Genomic DNA, 12,977 nt, shown 5'->3' with positions numbered 1-12,977 from the left:
GCAGGGCATGCGCTGATCTGCGAGGCATGCTGTACTCGTGTATGAATTTGAAGCTCCGCCCACTCTCCATCCATATTTTTCATTGACATGTGTCATTGTCCTTTGTAAATGCTGGCTTCTGATTCATAATAGGCTTGTTAGTTCCTCCTTAGTACCTCCTTGTCTTGATTTGTAACCTCCCATGAGGACTGGCCCTTTTACTTCTGTGGTTACACGGTATGTCTTATTTAGTCTGTAAGCACTATTTTCTTTAATGAGTTTCTACTACTGCAGGCACGACATGCTTTCCTGCAACATTCAGCTCGCCATGCCTGCTTCACTTTCCAAGCAGCCCGGGACAATGGCGGTCGCTTCTTTGAAATGAAATAGGTCTTGCATTTACAAGAATTTGAGCTATTGTCATTGTAAATGACAATGCCTTTTATTTATGTGTTAATTATCAAAATAGATAAATAAAAGGCACTGTCATTTAAAATGCTCATAGCTTAAACTCTCGAAAATGCGAGACCTATTGCATTGCAAATGCTTGTTAAATGTGAGCTGAGGTAGGATCAGCATTCACTGTAGGAGGGAGCTCCCTGCGACTTTGAGGTTGGGAAGCTATGGCATTTGCTGAAGTGTGCAGAAGGAAAGTGTTTTAGAATGCACAATTAGGGCTGAAGATGTGAGCAGCTCACAGTGGGGTCAGGTCACTTGATGTCCAGGCCACTTCTACAGTCGCACAGCAAGACATATGCATTCGGAAGGAAAGTATAATTTTTTTACATTTTTGCCGAAATTACTTAATTTTTGACTGTAAGCCTTCTGCTTTTAAACAAAGTGTTTAAGCAAGCACACAGAAGGAGTCCCTTTGCATTAACACATTCCTGCCTCGGTTCCAAATCAGAGATTGTTTTGTAAACATACCAAGTCTACAAACAATCGCAGAGCAGTACATAAATATTCCTTCCTGACAGCCCACAACTTTACAAGGCCATGCCAATGGCAGATGTGCACTATGCAATTGTCAACATTACATGAGTGCAGTAAAGCTAGAGGTTGATACATTTAATCACACCTCAGCCATACCCGTTCTTTCGATGACATTCATAAGGAAGTTCTAATCTATGGAGTTACATGTCTTAGTGGCATCAAAAAAAAGGTGGCAACTGCCTCCATCTCAGGGTCAATCTGGTTAGTAACAGCAAACAGAGTGCGCAAATTGTCTGCAGTAGAGCATCCGGGATTTAACCAAATTGGTCAGGGCGCACCACCCAAGGGAATGTCTATTGGCAAGTATTTGGGCTAGGATTTTATTGTCAACGTTTATGAATAATGGCAGTTGTAATGACACGCTAAAGTATACAAAAAGTGATGGATGGAATGCTGGGTTGCATGTGTTCTGGTTCAAGGAGGACCCGGCGTGGCGTTTTAGGCTGAACTGTTCCAATTGGAGCAGGATAAAGACTGATTTGCTTATGGCTGGGTCCAAACTGAAGAGGCATGGTGATCAATATAACGATGGATTGGGTTGCGGCCCTAGTGATTACCAGTGGCTGAGATTAATTCAAGCATTCCATCCATAACTTTTTAGGTCTCGGACCGACGGCTGGCTTGCCAGCCGGAAGTCGGAGAATTATTGTCTTTCAGTGAGGGGGCTTAAACCCGCCTCTCTCCTCATCTCTCCTCCATTGGCTCGCTTCCTAAACGGAGGCCAGCCATTGGAGGAGAGAGGCGTCCCTCGAAAGAAGCTCCGTCTCTTTCGGATTCGGGGGCGTGTTCGTGCCATTCTTTCCACTTTTTAGCCACGTCCCTTTTGGGGACGGCCAAACACGCCCCCGAATCCGAAATTTTCGGATGTTTGCGGCCGCCATTTTGGTTCCCCTGTTGAGGAGTCCGCATCTCTGCTTTCCTTCCCTCCCCAGTCAGTCCGGGCTCCGGTGCAGTTCGGGCTCATATTTCCGCACCCCTGGCTCACGCGGTCCCCCGCGATCGCCCTTCCGAGTTCCCTTCTGGCTTTACCTCTGCGGCTCGAGTGTGCCCGAGAGCATGCACGCGAGAAGCACTAGCACTGCAGCGCCGCCATTTCAGCGTGGGTGAAGAACAATTACAAGGTGAGTACTTGTCATGGTTGGCTCTGCTGTTTGAGTGGGGATCTCGGGGGCTGCTGAGGATGAACAGCGCTGCTGCACGCACTTTGCTATCCGTGTATCTCGGAAGACACACGTGTGGTAGGAACGCGACCCCCACTCCTGACTGGCCGATGTTAGGGAGACTATGGGGCGAGCAGCCGATGGAGAAAAGTGCAGCTGCACGCACCTTGTGTGCCCCGGGGCGTACAATCACCTCGTGGTTTGGTTGGCATGGCCAGTTCACTTGGTCGCTGCTGGTGAACAGCGCAGGCGCGCTCCCTACTGGCCGATATTAGTGAAACTGTGCGTAGTGTATGCTCACCAATTTCCATGAGCACTGAGTGTGTCTGGAATGTAGTGACTGGGGTCGTGAAGTGGGTGGGGGGAGGCCGCATACCCTGTGAGAGATCGCAGTGGGATTCGGCAGTGGCAGAAGGCAATGAGTACAGCAGCCGATGGAGAAAAGTGCAGCTGCACGCACCTCGTGTGCCCCGGGGCGTACAATCACCTCGTGGTATGGTTGGCATGGCCAGGTCACTTGGTCGCTGCTGGTGAACAGCGCAGGCGCGCTCCCTACTGGCCGATATTAGTGAAACTGTGCGTAGTGTATGCTCACCAATTTCCATGAGCACTGAGTGTGTCGGGAATGTAGTGACTGCGGTCGTGGAGTGGTTGGGGGGAGGCCGCATACCTTGTGAGAGATCGCAGTGGGATTCGGCAGTGGCAGAAGGCAATGAGTACAGCAGCCGATGGAGAAGAGTGCAGCTGCACGCACCTCGTGTGCCCCGGGGCGTACAAAAACCTTGTGGTTTGGTTGGCATGGCCAGTTCACTTGGTCGCTGCTGGTAAACAGCGCAGGCGTGCTCCCTACTGGCCGATATTAGTGAAACTGTGCGTAGTGTATGCTCACCAATTTCCATGAGCACTGAGTGTGTCGGTGTATGCTCACCAATTTCCATGAGCACTGAGTGTGTCGGGAATATAGTGACTGCAGTTGTGTGGTGGGGGGAGGCCGCGTACCCTGTGAGAGATCGCAGTGGGATTGGGCAGTGGCAGAAGGCAATGAGTACAGCGGCACCACTGTGCTCTGAGGCGCGGAGATACCACTGTCTTCCCGTGTCCTACTCCAGACCAGACACGAGCAGGTCTCGGTGGCAGCGGTGTCGGCAGCAGCCATTTTGGTGCAGACTCCCTGTTAATGATGGCAATAGTCCTTCCTGTAAGTGCTTGTAGTAAATGTTATCCTACAGCAACTCACTGAAGGCTCAAAGTACTTCTATCAATCGGTGCACCTGCCCTGCTCACCGACACTTATTTTATCAACCCCAGACAATGAGAGGCTGAGCGGGAACCTGTCATCAGCAGGACCACAACCCGCTATGCCTCCGTACCCTATATCGTATGATGTGATAGATATGGGATGAAACACTATAATATGATCTGATCTGAAAAAAGCTTCCTGCCAATGAAGAAAGCGTTGGATTACAAAATAGCGCTTTCTTATGACACCCACATAAAAGTCTGATCCCACCTGTGCTCCCCTTCATTTTACAATGGCTTTCTTTTTCACAGTGTTAGGTATCAACCTTTGGCTTACAAAATGCGTCATTTAGTGGAAATATATATTTACACATTTTATACATGTATGCGCCGGGTTGGAAGGCTGTGCCTGTGTGTTGCAATACTTTGCACACACCACAAGTCACGTAACCTTTTCAAAGGTGCTCGTTTTCTCTACCTCGAGGTGCAGGGGCTGAAAGGATTAGCCGGTTCTGTCAGGGCTCGAAGTGCAGACAGACCAGGCCCACCGGGGACTTGCTGCTTACACAAAATCCTCTTCAGCAAGCGCATTAACCCACTCAGCAGTCTTGCAGCCTACAACCACTTTATGGTTTCACTTTTAAGTAGACGGGAAGCTCCGGTGGTTGGCCTCGGATGTGCGTTGCTGAGTCAGCCGGCTCACGAGCCACGGGGAATTCTGCACTTTGAAGGATTTCAGTTATTTAATTATGTATTTTATGTTTAGTGCTTTCACCAGCCCTGGCGTCACCCTTCAGCACAGCATTGAAAAATATGGATGCCGCGCCTTCCTAATGTGTGTACTGATACATTTGGAAAGCGTTTCACAACAGAGCTAATGTGCCACAACACCCTCCCACATACATTACAGAAGAAGGGAACCCCGCCATTTTAGAGACCCTGGGGAAATTAACAGTTTAGTAAACAACAGTGATTCACTTAGGCCATTAAGGAAAAGGGGTATTTAAAAAAAAAAGAGAGAATTTCACTCAACAGCCTGACGCTGCTTCTCCCCGTCCTCTTCGGGCGACGCAGGAAGCAGACTAACCTGAGCCAATAGCAACCCTGCTGTCATTAGCATGATAGCAGTGTCATGATTCGTCGTGCTTGCTGCCCCCTGTTCCGTTGTGCTTGCTGCCCCCTGTTCCGTTGTGCTTGATGCCCCCTGTTCCGTCGTGCTTGATGCCCCCTGTTCCGTCTTGCTTGCTGCCCCCTGTTCCGTCGTGCTTGCTGCCCCCTTTTCCGTCGTGCTTGCTGCCCCCGTTCCGTCGTGCTTGATGCCCCCTGTTCCGTCGTGCTTGCTGTCCTGCCCCCCTGGCTGTGCTTGCTCCCCTGGCCCCTGGCTGTGCTTGCTCCCCTGGCTGTGCTTGCTCCCCTGCCCCCTGGCTGTGTTTGCTCCCCTGCCCCCTGGCTGTGCTTGCTTCCCTGCCCCCTGGCTGTGCTTGCTTCCCTGCCCCCTCGCTGTGCTTGCTTCCCTGCCCCCTGGCTCTGCTTGCTTCCCTGCCCCCTGGCTGTGCTTGCTTCCCTGCCCCTTCGCTGTTCTTGCTTCCCTGCCCCCTCGCTGTGCTTGCTCTCCTGTGTGTGTATGTGGCTCTGGGTGTGTGTGTGTGTGGCTCTGGGTGGGTGTGTGTGCGGCTCTGGGTGTGGGTGTGTGTGTGTGGCTCTGTGTGTGTGTGTGTGGCTCAGGGTGTGTGTGGCTCTGGGTGTGTGTGTATTAAAGGTAGAGCTATTGGCATTGCTCATGACTTCTTTTTTTTTTAATCATAAATAAATGGCATTGTCATTTACATTGCCAATAGCTTAATTGTTAAATAAATGGCATTGTCATTTACAATGCCAATAGCTTAATCGCTCGCAAATGCATGAGCTATTGGCAATGTAAATGACAGTGCCATTTATTTATGATTTAAAAAAAATAAAAAAAAGTCATGAGCAATGCCAATAGCTCTACCTTTAATAATGCCGAGACCATTGCATTGTAAATGCTTGTTTGTATGCTATGGCAGTTGGTATGAGGCACATTTCTGCTGAGGTTTGTTAGGCTGTAATAGAGTAATTACGAAAGTCTACCACATGGTTGAAGACAACATTCCAGATTCAGGACTCATTGTATACTGCATGTAGTAAGGGAGCAAGGAGAGCCATATGTTCCGTATAGAATTCAGCCGGCAAGCTCTCCCCCCCCAACCTCCCCCCAACACAAGTAGCTGAGCCGTTTTTCAAGTATTTGATTACTGCTTTAATTTCTTAAGCGTTATTGGGGAGTATGGTGGTTCATGTTGGCGAACCTCAAGCTACGCCAGGTTCCTCTGTTTAAATCTTCATTCAGATCTTAAGATGTCAAGTCTGTTTTAGAAAAATGTAAGTCTGTGGGGCGTGGTTTGGGGCACTGCAAATTTGGTGGCTCTACCCTAAGCTCCACAAAGATTTCGGCGTGTCTGCTGGGCCAAGTGACTTTATAGCTCCTAATAAGATCACGTTCATGTGACGGAACCTAACAGTAAGGAAATTACTGCTGTCCCTCACACTAGCCCCAAACCGGGATTTTTCCGACCAAATGTTTCCGTGAAGAGACCTCTGATCTTTAAACCACCACGCCACCAACACATGGAACTAATCCTGGCACATATAAGAAAGATCAAAATGATAAAGTGGCTGGAACACAAAATATCTCGCAGAACTATGCTAGATAAGCTGTCATTCGTCGGAAAGGCTTTTTGGCCTTATGGAAAAGGCTCACAGATCTGGAGATCCCATTCACATTCACTGGCCCCTCCAAATTCTGAATCACATTTAAAGGACAGATAAAAATCTTCTCAGACCCTTTAGAGTATCGGCCTTCCTAGATAGCAAATCGGAATCACAGATGAACTCAAACTCCCTTCCTGGAACCACTGCGAGTTCCTGACATTCCCAGGTGACATTTGCACTACGATTGGCATCAGTTACGTATCACTTACATATCCTTTAGACGTTTGTTGGACTTTCTTTTGCTATAAGAACACTGGCAGATGTTGGTTTTGTTGCTTTTTCCTTTGGTTACAGATTCTTAAATGTCTTGGTGTCCGCCTCTAACCCCATGCTCATTATATGATATACTCTTTGTTAACATGCTTTAAGTATGCCAGTTTTGTCTACTTGATAAAGGCAATGCTTTAAGACACCTTATGCCTACACTGTGGTCTGTTAAGTAGTTATACTGAATCTAAGACAGACTAGAACTGTGTAAGCCTTTATCGGAGACAAGTTCACCCACACATCCAGCACATTTGGCAAGTCACCAGGACAGACCCCACTCTACCATGACTCGGTAACCTATCTACAGTAACGGCTATATTCTTCAGACACCAAATCTAGAAACAGGCCTCTCATGTTCACTCAGCTAATGGCAAGGTTCACTTGACCATTACAGGAACAACAAGCTTCTGTCGCCTTGATGAGCTCCTAGTAGGCACCTCACTTCTAAGGGCACTTTCGATGCAGAGATCCACCCCATTCTCATCTCAGACCACGCTGCAATCTCCATATCCATTCTTAACCTTCCTGATGAAGGTGATAATCGTTTCAGGTGGGTAAACACTGACATCCTAGAAAATGAAACAGACGTGGCAGACCTAAAGAAATAAATTGAACAATTCTTCAGTGATAACAAACATTGTGTTTCTTCCTCTGTGACGCTTTGGGATGCTCTCAAATGTGCCATTCGAGGTCAAATCGTTAGACAAATGGCCCAAAAAAATCACAGCATCAAAGAAACTCTACAATCTATAGGCACTGAAATCAAAAATAAGGAGGAAGCTTTTAGACACTCTAACAAGAAGTCCCTACTAAAGGACATCAAACAACTAAACAAAACATACAATACCGTTGTCAGTAAACGGGCTAATCTATAGTTGCTGGCCCAAAAATCCAAACAACTCCTTTTTTGCAATAGAGCCAGCAAAGCGCTTACAGCTACCCTCAATTAAAAAAATCGTAACAACCAAATCACACATAATAGGGCCCGAGATGGCTTTCAGAAAGTTAAAACCAAAGAGACACTCGAGGTATTTAAAGTGTTCTTTGAAAATCTTTACACCGCACGACAAAATGAACTGTTTGGCATTTCTAAACTCCCTCCCTACTGCTTCTGTATCCAACACAGGCAAAATGCATTTAATTGAGCTAATAAGAAATAAGAACATTTGAGATCATCAAGATAAAGTCAATCCGCTTCGGGAAAGCACCAGACCCCTATGGGTTCCCCATCATTTTCTACAAAACATCCTAAAAATACCCTTTATCGTTCTCAGCGGCAAGTTATCCAGAACAGCCTCCGATGTTTCGTGATTCCCAAAGAGTGCAAAGACCCCTCTGATCCGAAAAACTTCTACCCCATCTCACTACTAAACATGTAAGCCAAAATATATGTCCAAATTCTAGGCAAAAGATTAGAAACATGCATCCCCATACTTATCCAGTACTCCCAAACCGTTTGTTCCTGTTATCATGCCGGGACGGATCTTAGACAGGCTATATCTTCATTAATCACCGTCATCTTGGACCGCTGCTGAAGGAGTTTGTGGCTATTCGCCCTTCGCGCCCCTACGGGTTTTTTGAATACATACCTTCGCTTAGCAGTTTACCGTGTACTGCTACGTGTGACCGGATTACGCCTGTCGCAGCCATATATTCGGCATCCATTGGATTAAAGTCTCCAGTGCCTGTATTAGGATTCTACTAAAGTTTAAGCCCTGACGAAGATCCAACATGGAACGAAACGCGTTGGTTGTTTTACGATCTTGGTAAAAAATTACCGAAATAAAGAAAACTTTTTTCTATGGACTCAACGCCCCTGTGTTTGATTACAACGAGTGCGCCTTCTATTTTTCCATGAACAACTCCCAAACGTGCTTTGTCAAGGGGGACTCGCCACAGTCAACATATGCACATTTTGCCATAAATAGAAACGGCCCACCTTTCCTCAACTCCGACAGCGGCGATAGCTCTTGATGCCGAGAGGGCCTTCAATAAGGTCTCCTGGCTTTTCCTCCATTCAGTCCTTGAGTCGCTTAACCTCGGAAATACATTTATTAATATGGTTATGGTCCTACATGCCAACCCCAAAGCAAACATAAGATTAAATGGCACCACTTCTACTTCCTTCCACCTTCACTGAGGTACTAGGGAGGGTTGCCCTCTCTACCAGCTGCTTCTTACTCATGATTGACCCCTTACTTAAATTATTCAACTCGTCCTCTGATATTAAAGGATTTCCATTTGTCTCTAAAGTCTATAAAACCGCAGCATACGCCGATGACATCCTCATTTTCCCAGAAGACATTAAGAAGGCTATCCCAAGTAGCACCAATATTATCCAGGAGTTTGCAGGGGATTCATGATATACCTTAAACAAGAAAAAAACGAGGTTTTCCCTCCAAACCTTTTATGCTTCTCCTCACACTTATGTGATTCAGGACTCAAGTGGCAGCCCAAATGCCTTAAGTATCTGGAGATTTGGTTTTGCAATGATCTAGCTGAAACACTGCAATAAAACGAATCCCAGACCATTACCTAAGTCAAAGACCTGCTCACCTCCTGGTCACCTAAATACATTTTGTGGTGGGGCAGGCTCCAAACCCCAAGATGATGATCAGTTCAATAGTGAAGTTTGTGTCCACCATGTTATCTCTGAAACTTTCTCTCTCTTTATTTCCAAAAATCGATAAAATAACTTCAGAATTTCTGTGGAATGATTAAAGAGAAAGGATATCATATAAGGCCCTTAGACACATCCTCCCTCAAGGGTGCTATAAGCTCCAAAACTTGAGCCTATATCTATCAGTTTTCCTGGCAGCACCGGGCACATTCTGGCTAATCCCAGATATCCTGAATACCCTGCGCTGGATCGAGATAGAATGCAAGCTTTGCTCCCCCTTTAGCATATCTTCCTTCATTACAGTGTCAAGGTTTAAAACCCCTCACTCCCATTGCATACTCACAGATATGGCGGCTGCACTAAATCTTCTAGACAAACGTATGCCGTACTCTATTCATTATTCCAAGATGGCATCACTGTGACACAACCCTAAAACCAAAGCAGGAGTCTCTGCTTATATTGCCCACTCGTGGGCCTCCAAAGGCCTCAGGCAAATCCGGGACCTATATGATGACAACAACGCCCCAATTTCCTTTTCACAACTGTCGAAAACATATAACCTCCCAAACTTAGACTTCAACAGATTCCTAAAGATCAAAGTAAAACTGTCCAAGTTCAACCATACCAATCATTCTATCCTTTCCGCCCGGCTTGTTAAATGGCACCATTCAGGTCATATTGGCTCAAGAATCTGCTAAACCTTATCCAACTCCCACCAACTACAAATATACTATACTCAAAATGGTCCAAGCATTTCGACCCCGATGTGTCTGACTACATTTCTGAAGAAAACTGGCAAAATAATGGCATACTCTCTCTTCACAACAAAATCGCTCCCTCTCTTCTACAATTCAATTTCTTTACTGCACTGGACCTCAGCCAGACTACATAAGTTAAAATTGTGAGAAAATGATACTTGCTAAAATTACAACTGAGTCAGGCTCACACCAACGTATGCTCTTTAACTGCCCTGTCCTGGATCCACGGGCCCTAATACAGAATCATCTTTCAGCTATATTTCACAGACATCCAGAGACTCAACGCCACGCTCAGAGAGGTACAACATTGACTCTCAAGTAATCATCAAAAACTCAATCAAGAGAAAACGGAAACACTCCTCATCTCCAACAAGGAAGATAACCCCCAAATTGCGGAATGGCTCAAAGCTATTGATTCTCTCAATGGCAACCTCACCCTGGCGGACTCTGTAAAATCTCTAGGTATCACCCTAGACCTGAAACTGGACATGAACAAACACATTAAATGCTCTGCAAAAAACTCCTTCCTCAACTTGAAGCTACTGCACAAAATAAAACCCTTCCTCCCGCCCAAGGACCTTTAACAAGTCACTCAAGCACTGGTGCTGTCCAGACTAGACTACGGGATTGCAGCCCTTGATGGTACAGTAAAATCTCACCGCGCCCCCCTAAAAACAACCCTCAATGCAGCAGCCAGAATGGTCACCGGAACTAAGAAATTCGACATCTCACTCGCACTCAGAGAACTCAAATGGCTCCCAATTGAAATGCGGGCCAGCTTCAGAGCAGTCTGCCTCACGCACAAAGCCCTTCGAACAGGCAAACCGGAATACCTGGCTTCCAAACTCAAAAAGGCTGGCCAGACCAGGAACCTCAGGAGCTCCAATACTCTGCTACTCATCCAGGTGAAAATACGCAAACAAAAAACAGCGGCCAGGTTGTTTGCTGGTAATGCTCCCAAAATCTGGAACTTCATTCCCCCCCACATCAGAACGATCCCCTCTTTCGCAAAATTCAAAAGCCTGATCAAAGTCCTCTTCCTCGATCGCTCACTAGCGAACCTATAGGATCCACGGAAGTGCCTTAGCTGGAACTCCACCTGACTTTAACTCTGTGTCCTATTACATTGACATCCGCTACCGCCCGGACCCCTACCAAACCCCTACCCCTTCCCTCCGCCCCGAATAAGAAAACGTATCGGCTACTCGTTCTTTGTGACCTGCATTCATCATGTTTCTTTTCGTTCCATTTTTTTACTCTTTATGTCTGAACTCCACTCGTCACGAATCACTATGTTCTACTATGATCTCTGCGCTGCTTGATTGCATATAAGTCACTTGTTGTGAAGCGCTCTGATGCCCTCGGGTCTAGCTAGTGCTATATAAAACTCCTAAAATAAAATAAATACCCATAACTTTGAACTTACCCATGGTAGCACTGGGCCGTTGGGCCTCCAGGACCACTTTGAACCAAAATGCCAATGGCTTGGCACTGCTTGACCTCTTACTGGTGAGTGCAGTGAAAGTTATCCTCTCTAAATGGGAACCATTTAACAATCTATCTCACCATACCTGGTGGGCATGGGTTTAATTCCTCTGGGGAGCACATAGCTCTGAATATAGACACCAGATCTGCCCCTAAATCTTGAATTTAGCTTTGCGTTCCTTAGAAGAGTTCATAGAACTAGATCGAAATAGGCCTACAGTCTTGCCACAGATAGGTTCATGACCCTGAAGATGTACTTACTTAGATCTCTCACTCACCATCCCCCCCACCCACCTCCTTCTCCAATTCTCTTTTTCTTTCTTCTGGCCTTCGTGGCGATACAAGCATATGTTACACAACACGTAGAAACTTTTTTTTTTTAAGTCACAGTACATACACTAGATCATTGGCTGTTTATCAAATTAGATGCGTTGTTCCTCTGTTTTCCAGTCTGGGGATGATTGTATTATTTTCTAGAGATACCGAACATACACTGTACCACTGGCTTTATCGCCAATTATATGTGTAACCTCCTCGTCCCCCGTTGCAGAGGATGAATGTAGTACTGTTCTCCGACCCCAACATTCTCGAGTATGTAATTTCCTTATCATATGCTATGTATTCCTTGTCCATTCGTCCAACCTTGTTTGTATCACAATGCCATCTCAGTGCTTGCTTGACTGTATGTTATTAAATAACCAGTGTAATATTTGGAACAAAAAGAAGAATATGTCTATGAAGAACCCAATCTGTGTGCACAGAATATCTGCATTGGTGTTACAGAGCTCCTCAGACCGGTTTTTGAATTGGACAACATCTGAGAAGACCCACGCAGGGTGGATCGTTCCAGCTAGGATGCAACCCAGCTATAACCCTCCTCATGTGTATAATCACAGTGCATTTGCTGAAACATGTAACCTTCCTTTCCACCTTTTTGTCTCTTTTTGTTTAATTTTGTCTGGCTTGCCTGATTTAATTTTTATCTTTTGCAATGACATTCCAGTTCTAATATCTCTGATTCCAGTTGGCTATGCCAGTTATGTCATGTCCTGAGTATCCTGTGCCGTTTATGCATTCTCCTCTAACTACAGTTTTAACAGCCTCCCGCATTGTTGCGTATGTAGCCGCCGACCCATGGCTCTCCTCAAAAGATGCTTGAATTACCTGCCTTATTTCTGTTTTAAAAACAGTAACCAGTAATACAGTGTCTTGTAATCGCCAGAATCTATGGTAGCAAGTGTTATTCGGAATAGCGAGGATAATAATCATAGGTGAGAGATCTAATAGAGTTTTAGGAAGGTGCTTTATAGCCATTTCCCAACAGGGCACATCCCTGGATCCCAGCCAGTAGTCAATCGGTGAGGATAAGCCATTAACAGTACGCGAAGTGTGTATTCTCTGGAGGTTGGGTATAATGTGCGCTGTAAATCCAGCAATTCATAATGGCCTATGATGTCCTACCGGGCCTCTCTCCCCCTAGCATTAGGACCCATGTTATTTTGTTCAATCCTCAGGTTAATGTTAAAATCATCGCCCCTTATAATTGTATGTTGGTTAGCAATATTAAGTCTTTCCCAATTTCAAATAAAAACATCTGGGTCGTCCAAGTTTGGGCCATATGTGTTTGTAATTGGAATATGTGTGGATCAAAGGAGTCCCAGAAGAATCAGAAATATGTCCTCTGTG

This window comes from Lissotriton helveticus, chromosome 2_1, assembly GCF_964261635.1.
Source record: "Lissotriton helveticus chromosome 2_1, aLisHel1.1, whole genome shotgun sequence".
NCBI lineage: Eukaryota > Metazoa > Chordata > Amphibia > Caudata > Salamandridae > Lissotriton > Lissotriton helveticus.
Note: the sequence above shows the minus strand (reverse complement) of the source record.